The 12,468-nt window shown below is 40.0% G+C and overlaps 1 protein-coding gene and 1 pseudogene across 2 annotated transcripts in view; both read right to left on the bottom strand.

The window, feature by feature from the left end:
- Positions 1–12,468, bottom strand: part of LOC111149008 (tec protein tyrosine kinase) — a 95,251-nt gene that overhangs the window by 75,143 nt on the left and 7,640 nt on the right. The gene's annotated exons all lie outside the window — the stretch shown is intronic.
- On the bottom strand, positions 1,564–1,990 carry LOC111149162 (annotated as a pseudogene).

Below are 12,468 nucleotides of genomic sequence, written 5' to 3'. Positions count from 1 at the left end.
AAAGAGACCCAAACCAAAATAAATTATAATTAAAATATCACAAGTTAAAGATGTGATGTGAATTCTGTCTATCTAAAAGCAGCAAGGAAGAAAAATTTTTTTTCTGTTACATACAAGGGAAGTCCAATGAGACTATTAGATTTTTCAGCAGAAACTTTATAGTCCATAGGAGAATGGTACAAAAAAAATCAGAGAGCTGAAAGAAAAAACTTCCAACCAAGAATATTTCACCCAACAAAGTCATTCAGAATTAAAAGAGAGACAGAGTTTTTCACACAAGCGAAAGCCAAATGAATTCATCACCACTGAACTGGCCTTAGAAGAAATGTGGGGTTTTTTTTTTAATTATTTATTTGAGAGAGAGAGAGAGAGAGTGCAAGGGGAAGGGCAGAGGAAGAGGGAGAGAGAGAATCTCAAACAGACTCCTCATAGAGTACACAGCCCAAAGTGGGGCTTTATCCCAGGACCCTGAGATCAAGACCTGAGCTGAAATCAAGAGTTAGCTGCTCAAATGACTAAGCCACCCAGGCATCCCATGGTCTTACAAGAAATGTTACAGGAACATCTTTGAGCTGAAAAGAAAGGGTAGTAATTAGGAACAAGAAAACATGAAAGAATAAATCTCAATGGAAAGGTAAATATATAGTAAAGGTAGTGGGCTAATCACTGACAAATATAGTATGAAGATTTAAAAACAACAGTAGTAAAAATAACTATGACTACAACTATTAGTAAGGGATACATAAGATTAAAGGAGTAAAATGACACATCAAAAACATAAAGCATGGGTGGAGAGTAAAAATGTAGAGTTTTAGAATGTGATCAAATAAGTTGTTATCAACTTACAACATATAAGTTGTTATATATATAAGGCTCATGATAATCACATGCAAAAACCCATAGTAAATACATAAAAGATAGAGACAAAGGAACTTAAGTATACCATTAAAGAAAGTCATCAAATAACAGAGAGCAAGATTAGAAAAAAGGAACAGAAAAGGAACTACAAAAACAGCCAGCAAACAATTAACAAAATGGCAATAAGTATGTATCTATCAAGAATTACTTTAAATGTAAACAAACTAAATTCTCCAATCAAAAGACCACAGTGACAGGGGTGCCTGGGTGGCTCAGTGGATTAAAGCCTCTGCCTTCCGCTTGGGTCGTGGTCCCGGGGTTCTGGGATCAAGCCCCGCGTCGGGCTCTCTGCTCAGCGGCAAGCCTGCCTCCCCTCTCTCACTCTGCCTGCCTCTCTGCCTACCTGTGATCTCTCTCTGTCAAATAAATAAACAAAATCTTTAAAAAAAAAAAAAAGACCACAGTGACTATATGGATTTAAAAAACAAGTCCTTTCTATATGGTGCTTATAAGAGACTCACATTTGGCTTTTTTTCTTTTTGTTTTTTTTCAGTTTATTGCATGAAGTTACACTAGTCCAAGTTAAAAGCAGATCCCAAATGGTTACGTTATACAAGCTGTGAGGTTTTTAAATTTGTGACAAGAGACAGAAGGGAAATTCTACTCATTTCAGGGAAATTCTACTCATTTCAAGGAAATCCTCATTTAAGCTTCAGTGAGCCAAAAGCACTTAAAACTATGAACCTTCAGTTGGTCATCCTCAGCCAGTTCAATCTCTCTGGATTGGCGTATGTTCTTACACTGGTCACCCTGTAGCTAAATTACTTCTCCATATTCTGGATGCTCAACTACGTACCATTACAAGCAGATTTCTTCTTGAATGCTTTCATAGTTTCTTTTTATCATGATCATCAGCCATCCCTTGGATAGTAGTAAGGGTCTTCCTGCTGCTTCTCTGTTGAATTCTTATATGGATAAAATCCTCTGTGCCAGCAGGAAGCAGATTATCACCCTTACTTGCATCATCAAAGGGGTCGAAATAAGGGAGGTTCCAGATAGCAGACACAAGATAAGATTCCTTTTCCTGGGTGGAAATGGCCTGTGGAAGGTGGTGGCAGGAGATGGCAGGCATGGGAGGAGCATCAGGAAGCAAGTGGGCTTGAGGAGAAGGCCACTGAGTTCTTGGAAGTGGCTCAGTGACTGGAGCCAAGGGACTGACTCACTTTAGATGTAAAGACACAGGAGTAGTTGGATGGCTCAGTCCTTAGGCATCCACCTTTGGCTCTGGTCATGATCCCAGGGTCCTGGGATCGAACCCCACACTGGACTCCCTGCTTGGCTGGGGGCCTGCTTCTCCTTCTCCCACTCCCCCTGCCTATGTTCCCTCTCTCACTGTGTCTCTCTCTGTCAAATAAATAAAATCTTTAAAAAAAAAAAAAAAAGACACAAACAGACTGAAAATGAAGGGATAGAAAAAGATTCACAAATTGAAAACCAAAAGAATGTTAGAATAGCCATACTTACTTCAGAAAAAATAGACTTTAAAACAAAGACTATAATAAGAATCAAAGAAGGGCATTAAGTGATGATAAAGGGGTCATTCCAACAAGAGGCTACAACATTTATAAATACTCATGTACCCAACATAGGAGCACCTAAATATACAAAGCAAATATTAACAGACTTAAAGTAGAAATATACAGAAATACAGTAATAGTAGGGGTCTTTAATACCCCCACTTGCATCAATGGATAGAACATCCAGACGGAAAATCAATAAGTAAATATCAGCCTTAAATGACACGTTAGACCAGATGGACTTAACAAATAATTTTTTTTTTTTTTTTTTTTTAGTTTGTCAAAGAGAGAAAGACAGTGTGCCCAAGCAGGGGGAGCAGCAGGCAGAGGGAGAAGCAGGCTCCAGGGAGCCTGACACAGGACTCCCAGAACCCTGGGATCATGACCTGAGCTGAAGGCAGACACTTAACTAACTAAGCCACCCAGGCATCTTGTGTTAACAGATATTTACAGAACATTCCATCCAAAAGCACCAGAATACACATTCTTCTCAATGTGCACACAGAACTTTCTCAACATTGCTATTTGGGGTGTTGAAAAACTTTGGAACTAGAGAGTGGTGATTACAGCCCAACATGATGAACGCACTTACTGTCACTGAATTGTACAGTTTAAAATGGTTACCATGGTAAATTTCATCTGTAATTTACTACCAAAAAAAAAAAAAAAAAAAAAAGCATTAGGAGAATTAAAAGACATGCCACAAAGCGCAAACAAGTATTTGCAAAACATATACAAACAACAAGTTTGATTCAGAATGTATATGTTATAGCTTTTAAAAATAAATAAGAAAGGGTAGAAAACCTAATTGAAAAAAGGAGAAAACATATCCAAAAGGACACTTCAACAGAGAGTAAATGCCAGTGGACCCTTATAATATGCAGACTTGTTCATCCTCTATAGTAATCAGAGAAGTGCAGGTTGAAAAAACAGTGAAACACCACTGTCCGCACACCAGACCATGGCTGCTCAGAGACAGGGGTGAGGCTCAGGGCTGAGAACAGGGAAGCTTCAAAGTCTGACCAGAAAGTAGGGAGGGGAGGGTCTCCTCTTCCCCATAGCCAACAACCACTGCCAATATATGTGGACATTTCATAACTATTTTCAGATCTGAGAATCATATGTGGTCATGAAAAACATTTTGGTGAATTATTCATATAAATCCAATTTCCTCATTTTAAGGTAGAAACTGGGGCAGTGGCTGGATTAACGACCTTCCTGAGGTCAAACTGGCTAGCAGAGCCAAAACTCGACCTTTAACCTTCTCCCTGCCATTTCATGTTCCTCTGTGCCCCTGTGTCTTGATGTGAAAGGGCCAAATTTTGTCACTAGCCACTTATAACCCTCTAACCCTCTAAAATCTTCCTCTCTCATTAAAAAAAAAAAATCCAAGTCTTTTCCGTGGCCCACAAAGCCATCCATGTGTGATCTTGCCCAGGTCTTTGGCCTCCTCCCCCACCACACCCTCCTCACCCTTCCCCCCAACCCATGTCCATTTCAGCCCCTCAGCCCCTCTACTGTTCCGGGATAAGGAAGCACCGGATGTCCCTCTCGAGATCTTGCATTCCTGGCTTCCCCCCAACCCCAGGGTTTCCAGAGGGCCTGCCTCACTCTTCTTAAGATCTCCATCCCCCCACAACATCACCTACCAAAGAAAACAAAAACAAGCAGACAAACCAAACAAACAAACAAACAAACAAGCATGCAAGGCCCCACTCCTCCCATCCTGCTTTGCTTTCCTTCAGGTGGGAGATATGTATTGGCTTATCTGTACACTGTCTATCTTTTTCCTCTAAAATGTAAGTCCGTGAGAACAAGACACTTGCTTTCTATACTTTTTGGTGTCCTTAGAGCCCAGAACAGTATCTGCCACAAATAGGAATTTAAAATGTTTTTGTTAAGTTTATTGATTCAAGTAAAAAGTTGGGTTTTCCTTTTTTGTTTATTTTGGGGGGGGGCTGGCTAGAAAGCTAGAGTAGAGGGGTCTAGGGAACTTCCAGTCAATAATGAGGTTCAAACCTCATTATTCCGCCAATTGGTAGTGATTATGAATTACAAATCTAGATTTCTCTGCTTTTAAATTTTCTATTTCAGTCGATTCAGAAAGTTCATGGTGACTGGTTATGTACGTTCTTCTACCATCCCCCATGAACACTTCCCTTCAGCACGCACAGTTTAGAACGTGCTCAGCAAAGAGATATTTAACCCCACCCTTCTGTATATTCCTATTTTGAATTTAAAATGCTTTTATTTTTGTTAACTTTTTAAAAATTGCTTTCTTCTGAGGATTTGGATTAAATTTAATAGAAAAATAACACTTGGTAGCAAAGCTGACAAGAGAAAGTTGGGCCACTATGTCATATTTAGAAATTGCCCAGTATACTGGTCAGTTACACAACAGATTTGTAAAGATCAAGACCTTGATTACATATTAACAGTTCCTAATTAAAACAAACGCACTATGAAAACCTATTCACCAGAGTAACTCTAACCATAAAACACTCGGGAATTCATTTAACACAAAAAGTATGGTACTTTTATTTTATTTTATTTAAAGATTTTATTTATTTATTTGACAGAGAGAGAGCTCACAAGTCGGCAGAGAGGCAGGCAGAGAGAGAGGAGGAAGCAGGCTCCCTGCCGAGCAGAGAGCCCATTGTGGGGCTTGATCCCAGGGCCCTGGGATCATGACCTGAGCCGAAGGCAGAGGCTTTAACCCACTGAGCCACTCAGGTGCCCCAGTATGGTACTTTTAAAACCAACTCTGAAAGTATGAAAGAGAAATAAACAACAGAAGTAGACACCCATCTTTTTGCCCTTGAAAGGAAGACTTTTAAGAACATAAGCCAATTAGAAATGTGCTTGTTTCTTAGGTATTGTGCAGCAGAGATGTCTGTGGGTATCTCACTGGCAGAATTTATAGATATCGTCAGATATTAGAACAAATCAAGTCTTCTGTGCTCTGCAGAAACAGATCCAGGTTTTGAGCAGCCAGAAGCTTATGCACTTTAAGAAGAAGGCTCTCTTTCTTTTAAGTGCAAAATTATAAATACAAAACTGCGAGGGTCCTTCCAGGAACCTGAGAAAGGGCCCTGGAATTAAATCACTAATGCTTACTTTTCTTTCTCTTCTTAGAAGACCCACCTCTGGTGTCGGAAGACACCAAAGTGAAGGAACAAAAGGAACAGTACATTTCCCACAACCAGTACGCTGCCACGTGCCCCAGTGACAAGCGTCCAGAGGAAAACATTCACAGCAGAGGGTCCCCGATAAGAGTTCTACCAACACAGGCTCTGCGACGCCTGGAATGTTAAACAGCCCTACTCGGAGGCACACATTTCTGCCACTTACCGCAACCTCAAAATGCAACTGACTGCTGGCAACAGAGATCAATTTAGAGAGCGGATCCCCTGTGATCCTAGGGTATCACAACAATGTGATCTGCTATGCTTATTGCAACAATGTCTAGATCTGGGAAAAGCCAGATGCAGGAGCGAACACCCTGAGACGCATACAAAAAAAGACAAAAGTGTGTGACCATGTGACGTAGCTCGTGTGTATAGCCATTAGAGCAAGTGCTGGCGATGATATGGCACTTACTGTATGCCAGGAGCTGTCCTGACCACTCACACACTTGGTGATCCGCTCACTCCTCATCAACACCTGTGAGGGCGGTACTTCTTTCTCCCCAGTTAGGAAATGGGGAAAATGAGGCATAGAGGTTAGGTAACTTGTCCACGGTCATGCAGCTAGAAAGGTAACAAATTTAGGATTTGAACTCAGGTCATCTGGCTCCAGGGTCCATAGTCTTAGTCTCCTACTCTCTAACACACAGAAATTCTGTTAATTTGGAAATGGGCTGTAGAAATGACTGCAGTTCCCTATAATCGAGAGGGAACAGAAAATTGCTGATTAACAATTCCAGAACCTCAGGAAATATGCGATTTCATCCAGTGGATGTTGGTTTTGTTTCCTGACACCTATTTCAGTCACAAACTCTATCCTTAGAAAGTGATTCAATGTGACATCTGAAAATAAAGGAATGACCCTGTTTTTTAAAAAAATCTGAATTTTTACTTACTGGATCTTTAACATAAAGCTACTCATCTTTTCCTAAGAAAATTCAAATCTCTACCATTTATTTTGATGATGTACTATAATCAATCCTAGTCAGGGCTGAATTAACCTAAAAATCTGTTTACTCTTGTAAAAAATGTTTAAAAACAGACTTAATAATACATTTTAGAAGATTTATAGGGGGTCCTTTTCAGCTGTGACACTCGTCTGGCCTGTTGGGATTGTAAGTTCACGTTGAATTGAGTTTCTTGTGAGTTTTTTCTGGGAAGAATGATTTCAAGTATTTCTAAAAAGAACTATTTAACCAAACCCACTTAAAAATTCTTAAGAGTTACTATCTAAGTATAACCTTTTTCAACCTCTTTTTTTTTTTTAAGATTTTATTTACTTATTTGACAGACAGAGATCACAAGTAGGCAGAGAGGCAGGCAGAGAGAGAGGAAGGGAAGCAGGCTCCCTGTGGAGCAGAGAGCCCGATGTGGGCTTGATCCCAGGACACTGGGATCATGACCCAAGCCGAAGGCTGAAGCTTTAACCCACTGAGCCACCCAGTGGCTCTTTCATATAACCTCTTTCATATAACCACTTCCAGAAATATTTTCTTCTCTGAGGTCTCTCTTCCACAAAACAAATTTACTTGCATGCGTAGGGCTCCCACCACCTCCCAGGGCGGGCAGTGAGGAAGAAAGAAACACAAACCAACAATGTGAAAAGAACTCCCTCTTCAAGGTCTTCTACATAAAGCCAAAGCAGGGAAGGAGGAAGGAAACTATGCATACAGGTGGTCAGTGGAGTTATGTTTAAGGAAGTCCCCCTTTGCGGTCAGTAGCACAGTGCGGTTTAACAGATAGCAGCATGTCAGCCAGAAAGATAAGACATCTTGGTTCACCTACTCAAATGGGATGTTAATTCAGAGAAGGCAGCCTGACTTTGTCCCCCCATTTCTTCACTTGTAAAATAAATGGTGGATAAACGTGTTAGTTACCAACAGATACACTTTATGGAGATGCTACAGAAAACAGAACATTGCAAGCAGGCTTGCAAAACCCTGGTACTTTCGTGAAATCTAAATGAAGTAAAATTGAAGAACAGAAGGAAACCCTGAAATCCTGTATGTGCAACTACCCCACTGACACGTGGAAACCCAAGGGCAACTGAAGTTCAAGGGTCATAGGTGAGGAGGGCATACAACAGTGGAGCATGGAGGATGGGAACTCCCGCTCCACAGCAGGGCAGATGCACCGTAAGAAAGTCTGTCATCACGAACCCACAGAAGTAGAACTAGAGCTTAATGAGACTGTGAGCCACACAAAACCAGAATCAGGCATCTTTTAATTCCTCCATCTCTAGCATTACTATACATACTCAGGAAGTCTTTGTGCTACAATTAATGAATGAACTAAAACAGGTGATGTGAGGCCCACATGACAAATAAAAGTGTATGGACTTATGGCCCCTCTTCTGCCAGGAAATATATAAATAACATATTAAATATATTTAACAAATCTATAATTCTTCATGATTTATAAATTCTATAACTTATATAATTCTATATATAATTTATAAATATACTTGTATATATGATTTATATAGTCCTCTAAAATGAGAGAAATTCAGGTTATAATCTCACGAGCAAGGAATTATATCCACCCATGTACCTTTTGTCATGGCAAGAAAAATTAAGGAACAGCTATACTTATGTGGTTATATGGCATAAAGATAGAATGGGAAGAAGTTTTCTCATACAACTAGGATAATCAGGGGGAATTCCCTTCCCACAATCAATTAAAAATTACTAGAGATTTCATTGAAGTCTCTTACTTACTCATTGAATTTTATTTAGCAAACAACTGCATTTGGTGCAATTTTTCACTTTAGGTGTTTAGTAATGCAGAGTCATGCAAGGATTATAGACAATTGTCTATGACTAAAAATTAAAAAGGTAAATGAGGGGCACCTGGGTGGCTCAGTGGGTTAAAGCCTCTGCCTTTGGCTCCAGTCATGATCCCAGGGTCCTGGGATCGAGCCCCGCATCGGGCTCCCTGCTCTGTGGGGAGTCTGCTTCCTCCTCTTTCTCTGCCTGCCTCTCTGCCTATTTGTGATCTCTGTCAAATAAATAAATAAAATATTTTTTAAAAAAAAGGTAAATGAGCTTTAGTAATATAGACTATAACAGTGTTTTTAATTATCTGAAGTTGGAACCAGCAAATTTTAATATTTTACCTCGGAAGTACAATGTAGTCCCAAAACCTAAAGGCCCATAATGGCATAAGTTTTCCTAATAGAATCAATTGCCGAATAACGCAGGTGTTTCTAATTTCCCTTTTGCAGATAATTCTCCACGTGCGCCTGAACAGCATCAATCAATGGCTGAGACCTAGCATGTCCTAAACCACCCAGAAACAATGCAACGTGCAGTTTCACTTTCTCAAATTGCTGTATGATTTCTTCTGACAGTTCAGGGTCTAGTTGTTTCAAATGTCCACACTTTAGTTTGGGGGAGAGGGTAACACTAATAAATACCAAATAAGGACACAGTTTTTTTCTAAACTTAAATAATGCATCTCCTTTAAAAAAAAAAAGAAAGAAAGAAAGAAAGAAAAGAAAAAGAAACAAAATAAGAATTATCACAATGTCTCTAAAGATCTTTTTGCTTCACTAAAAGACTAACCAACCACCACCATTGTAATTATTGCCAACGAAAGCTTTTTTGAGAAGCTGGAAGGTGGAAGGCATTGTGTGATACATTTCACTTACGAGGCAACAAACTTTGCCTTCAAAGAGATAACCACATAGTTTGTGAGGGGAAAAAACACTATAATAATAAAAATACAATTAAATTTAACAGTATTTTTAACAGTGCAAGACAATTATAACTGATATGTGGGGGGAGGGGAGGACTAGAGATAAAGGGAAGGAAACTATTACGTGCAACAAGAGGCAAAGCTGCAAAGGCAGAGAAGATATCAGTATTTTTAAGCAAAGGTGCCCGAACAGTGACTAGATGGTGTCTATTCTGTGAATAACCATACTGTACCAGGTGTGTAAGTGCTCTTACCTACTCCGGCAACCCAAACACATCCTTCCCAGAACTGAGACAGGATAATCAGAGACTAACTCAGAAACATTCAGATCTGAGTTTTGGTCCAGTTTTAGCCATCAGCTTACTGGGTGAACTTGAGCAGATTGTCTCCTACCTTCAATTCCCACAGGTGAAAAACTTGGGGGGAAGGTCATTCTTTATAATACCTTCAAGCTCTAAAATTGTATGATTCTAAATAAAATAAAATGAAATCATATCATTCTTCTTTATTATTAACAAATTAATTATCACCTTGTATGGCCAAATGCCAGTTACAGAAATCTATGAAAGTCTAGAACAGAACAGTTCCACAAACATACGAAATTCCCTTATACCCCCAGGGCCTTTGCACATGCTGCTTCCACTGCATGGAATGGGCACTCCCTGCCCAACCTTGCTCATACTCCAATCCTTGGCCAAGTGGAGGCCTCCAACCCTTCCCCAACCTCTTCCACGCCCCTAAAATCTATGGAATCTACACTTGTGCCACCAAATCTTCCTCCACACATATAATTTGGTCTCTTTAACTGTCCCTCAAGATAAGTGCTATCATAACTATCTTCCCCAACACTTACTAGAAACTACTAATTACAGAAGTAGCTTCAAAGACTTCTAAGAATCCCCAACCCAGCAGTTCATGATGAAACAAGAGAAAAATAAAACTCACATGTTACAAAAATCATAATGTCAAACATAGTTCTTTTTTTTCAAAAACTGCAAGAAGTTTCACACATTTCCAGTTAAGAGAAGTTTCTTTCAAGACAGACGGGGGGGTGGGGGTATGGAATAAAAGTAAGGAGAGGGGCGCCTGGGTGGCTCAGTGGGTTAAAGCCTCTGCCTTCGGCTCAGGTCATGATCTCAGGGTCCTGGGATCGAGCCCCACATTGGGCTCTCTGCTCAGCATGGAGCCTGCTTCCTCCTCTCTCACTCTGCCTGCCTCTCTGCCTACTTGTGATCTCTGTCTGTCAAATGAATAAATAAAATCTTTAAAAAAAAAAAAAAGTAAGGAGAAACACTATGTTTATTTCAAGTGATGCCATTTCCAAACACTCTGGGAACTGGTCTTTTCCTAACTGCCTTCAGTGCCCATGGCACAGTTTTTGAATATATTCAGTGGAAAAAGTGCTAAATAAAACTTTGAGGGAAATTTGACTTTTTGATATCACTAAAAATTGCTGACAGCTAAGTCTTCTTTTTTTAAGATTTATTTCTTTACTTTAAAGAGAGAGAGAGTGGGCATGGCCAGGGAGGGGCAGAGGGAGAGGGACAGAGAGATGCTGAACTGAGCCAGTGTGGGACTCAATCCCATGAACATAGCCTGAGCAGAAACCAAGAGTCAGACACTTAACCAACTGCACCACCCCGCGGAGAGCTAAGTCTTACAAATAAAATAAACTAGGTAATGCCATTTCTGACCAAAAACTACTGATATTCCTTGGACTCTTTGTCTCATCCTAATACAGATAAACAATGAATAAAACACAGTTAGTTTAGATCTTGCAAACCAGGAGCGTTTTACAAGATCTAAACTGTTTTTATCATTTCTACTTTTAAGTAGCCCAAGGACCAAACCTTTGATTAAACTCCCTCTTCATTTACTAGTAATTACTGATACTGTACTGTTCTTCAAAATGTGCTTTAGGTGCCTAACAACTGTTTTAACACAGAAGAATAAAAACTTAAAACGGAAGGTGGGAGGAGGCTATGGAAACAGGAATAAGTGATTTTTACTCATCCTAGCAGACCAGGCTAAAATAATTTCTTTGGCAAAAGGGGGCTCTTCAGCTCCTGATCATAACCATGAGAATGAGAGAAGGAGAATAGTCTTAATGGTTTTTAAATCTGATTTCATGCTTGTGGACATTCACACACAATCACTGAGTATTCATAAGATAGTTGGCATTCTATAGTATGCAACAAAAAACAGCATCTCTTCTCTATGTTCCCCCTCCTTACAGCATGGACATTTAAAAACTTTATGTCTTAATTATCATATGATCTCCCTGATATGAGGAAGTTGAGAGGCAACATGGGGGGTTTGGGGGGTAGAAAAGGAATAAATGAAACAAGATGGGATCGGGAGGGAGACAAACCATAAGAGACTCTTAATCTCACAAAACAAACTGAGGGTTGCCAGGGGGAGGGGGGTAGGGAGAGGGTGATGGGGTTATGGACATTGGGGAAGGTATGTGCTATGGTGAGTGCTGTGAAGTGTAAACCTGGCAATTCACAGACCTGTACCCCTGGGGCTAATAATACATTTTATGTTAATAAATAAGAAAAGAGAAAAAAAAAACCTTTATGTCTTGACCAACCAAATGTAATGCATGACCCACAATTAGATCCCAGACTTGGCAAGGGGAGGAAGTTGAGAAATAACTACGAAGTCATCAGCGGCATGATGAATGAAATTTGACCACAGACTCTGGATTCGATAACAGTGGTGTATCAATGTTAACTATCCTGACTTTGATCATCATACTGTGGTTATAAAGAATGGCCTTGTTCCTAGACAATACACAAAGACTTTTTTAGTGGTAAAAGGGCCAATGTCTACATCCTTCTCTCAAATGGTTCAGTAAACAACAGGCAAGTGAAAAGAAAGACAGAGACAAAGAGGATGGCAGTGCAAATAGGGCAACAATGAGGAAATTTGTGAATCTGATTAAAAGTTGCTTGAGAGTTCCTTGTACTCTATCATATGATCTCCCTGATATGAGGAAGTGGAGATGCAACGTGGGGGGTTAGGGAGGTAGGAGAAGAATAAATGAAACAAGATGGGATTGGGAGGGAGACAAACCATAAATGACTCAATCTCACAAAACAAACTGAGGGTTGCTGGGGGGAGGGGGGCCGAGAGAGGGGGTTGGGATT

Source organism: Enhydra lutris, unplaced genomic scaffold, assembly GCF_002288905.1.
Source record: "Enhydra lutris kenyoni isolate GAN:26980312 unplaced genomic scaffold, ASM228890v2 scaffoldscaffold21, whole genome shotgun sequence".
In the NCBI taxonomy this organism is placed as follows: Eukaryota; Metazoa; Chordata; class Mammalia; order Carnivora; family Mustelidae; genus Enhydra; species Enhydra lutris.
Note: the sequence above shows the minus strand (reverse complement) of the source record. Positions and strands in the feature narration are given on the sequence as shown.